Below are 3,236 nucleotides of genomic sequence, written 5' to 3'. Positions count from 1 at the left end.
GTTGTGAATTCATTATATATATCAGCAATGGAATTCTTGTAATATTTCCATGTTAAAATTTAGAGAATTAATTATTGATAAGCTGCTCACAAATATAAATTTCTTTTAATCAAATAAAGTTGTTGATTATAACTTTAAATTGATATGAATAGTATTAATTAACATTTATATTTATTAGTAATTATTCAAATTCAAGCAACTAACTAGATTCAGTTCATTTATACACTTTTAATTAATTTTATTAGTCATAAAATGACTGGTAGGGCCAGCAAGATAGCTCAGCAGACTAAGTGCCTGCTTAGGAAACACAGGGGCTGGGGTTCAATCCCTGGCACCACATGCCACACCAACCTGTATAGTGAGATGCTGTACCAAATACATAAAAAAAAAAAAGAATGGTAAAAATTACTAAATCTGGTGGTTCAAGTTGCCCTTGAAACTTTGTGTTAAAAAGCCTGCTGTAGGGGAATGGGAGATAGCTTGGCAGCATAAGTGCCTGTATGACAAGTTCAAGGTCCTGAGTTTGATTCCTGGTACTGCTCGCCATGCTGGCCCTGGAATGGGGGTGGTGGTGCACGCCTGTGATCCCACCATTAGGGAGACTGAGAGAGGATGATCACTAGGAGTCTGAATTGTGTGCTGAAACCCTGAATTAAAAAACATAGCCTGCTGTAGTTCTAATGGTTTTATCTTAATAGCTGATTCTTTGCTTTTCTCCGACAGTTTTTAAATTTGTCTTTGTGTTAGACTCCTGGAATTTTGAATATCATGTGTCATGAGTAGCTTTTTTAAAAAAAATCATAGTTACTTGGTATTCTGTGAGCCTCACTTGCCTTTATGTTGAATTAATTCCCCACATGTGAAAGTTTTCTGCATTTTTTTTTGCTTTTCTGAGACATGGTTTTGCCATGTAGTCCCCATGGGCCTTGGACTCTCTATGTAGCTCAGGCTGGCCTTGAACTCATGGTGATTGATCCTCAGCCTCCTGAGTACTGGGCTTATAGGTGTGCATCACTACAACTGGTTTCACTATGATTTTTGTAAAGACAAGTTTTATTCCATGTGTACTGACCTCTAATTTATTTCCAGTTAGATTTAAGTTAGTCTTACTGTCACCTAGTTACTGTTGGATGACTTTTTTTTTTTCTCTCTTCCCATTTTTAAAGTTTGTCTGAGTACCTCAACGTGTGATTCCATTTTGACCCCAATTATGGATGATCCTTTCTGGTCATTTTTACTATTCATATATTCAGTAGAATGATTTAGCTCCAGGATTTTGGTTTGGCACCTTTTCATGGAGCCTATTTCTTTGAGAATTTGTCATTTATGTTTTGAACAGTTTGGTGAGCCCTTCTAATCTCTTATTTGTTTCTATGATAATTACATTTGTCAGTTTGCTTTTTAACTTTACTATGTTTTGGCTATATCTTTGATTTGCTAAGTTTCTTTGCTTGTTCTTTAATCATTTTGTGCAGCTTATCTATCTCATGTTTGATTTTCTCTTTAATCAGTGCTTCTTGGATCTGTTAGCGTGAGTGGGAATCTCTGGAGGCATTTTGTTATTTTGTGTTTTCATGTTCCTGATGTGTGTGTGTGTGTGTGTGTGTGTGTGTGTGTTTGCTGAGTAGTGAGGTCAAATACAGTGAAGAGAATTTGTTGTTGGTATGGAGATCTCTTTAGTTAGGTTCTTTTTTCCAATAATGTGTTCTTGTATTTTTTTTTTTTTTGGCAAAAAGTATTATCATTTAAATCTTCAATTTAATTGAGTGGAATCCTACTTATTCTGTCGCAATGAACTAATTTCTACTGCTTATCACAGAGTAGATCCAACCATACATCAATTTCAACTTGTTTTGATAATTTCACACTTTTGTCAATACTCATTACAGATTATATTGTACTGCAATTTGTGGTTCATCTGGAATGTGGAGTGTAAGGAGGAACAAAGAAAAAGGACAAAAGGAAGGAGGTATTCCAGTGGGAATACAAGGTAGTCACAGAAATGTTGATAGATGAAAAATAGACAGGAGGCCACACTATTGGAATTATTTTTCTAGTAACAATGAAGGGTTAGTGTTAAGTGGCTTAATGACATCTTTTAAGTTATACAGCACTGGTTAATTCTTCATATATATATATTATATATATATATATATATTAGGTGATATACATATATTATATATACATATATTATATATATCACATTAGATATGTGGGAGAGGGTCAGAGAGATAGCTCAGTGGACTAAGTGCCTGCTTAGGCAAGCGCAGGGAGCAGGATTCCATCCCTGGTACCGTATGCCACACTGGTCATGCCTCCAGGTGCATTGAGCTGGCCACTGAGACTGGGCATGGCGGTTCATGCCTGTAATCCCAGTGCTAGGGAGGCTAAAAATAGGAGGATCACCGAAAGTTCAAGTTGTATAGTGAGACCCTGCATGAAATACATTTTTTTAAAAGATAGGTGGGAGATACACTTTGGGAAGGGTAGCCAATGTAGGAAGCACCTAGTAATCAGCAAGTGGCTAGGCCAGAGGAACCTAGGTGCCTGATCCATCCCCTTATGTGGTGTGAACCATCCAGGATCAAGGACCTGGCTTGAGCAAAGGAGCCCAGAGTAAATACAGTCTTACAAGGGAAAACACCTTTCATACAAACTCCTAATTTATATATTTTTTTCTGTTTTGCAACTATAGATTTTTGCTCCTATAAAGTACAAAATCAATAATTACTATAGTTTCTCAAATTTTAAATTTTTCTTGATGCTATCATTATTGCTAATTGTACTACTGTACAACTGTAAAATGTCATATCTGTTGTGATCACTTGTACTTTACCTTATCACAGCCCTATGCCTAAGGACTGGGAACACTGACAAACAGAAACCAACATTATGCTCTGAATTAATTGTGAAAGCAGGATTTTGGGACAGACACAAACCAAGAATCTCTGACAAAGAAGAGACCCCTGAAGAACAGACTTTTCTTAGAGAGGCCATAATAGAGGTTATATAGCTACCTACTTCCAAACTTCTCAAATATCATCTAGAAATTGAAATAAAAATTTCATTTTGAAATGGAAAATGTTGAGACAAAGGAGAAAAATTCAATCTTAAATCTCAAGCTTACCAAGAACAAGTCCAGAGATTCTTTAATCTAGCAGTTAATTGGAAAGATTCTCACCCTGACTAACTATATATACTGATACCTGTGAACTAAGCTACTGCACTGCAGATGG

This window comes from Octodon degus, unplaced genomic scaffold (assembly GCF_000260255.1).
Source record: "Octodon degus isolate 3935 unplaced genomic scaffold, OctDeg1.0 scaffold00361, whole genome shotgun sequence".
Lineage (NCBI taxonomy): Eukaryota > Metazoa > Chordata > Mammalia > Rodentia > Octodontidae > Octodon > Octodon degus.
Note: the sequence above shows the minus strand (reverse complement) of the source record.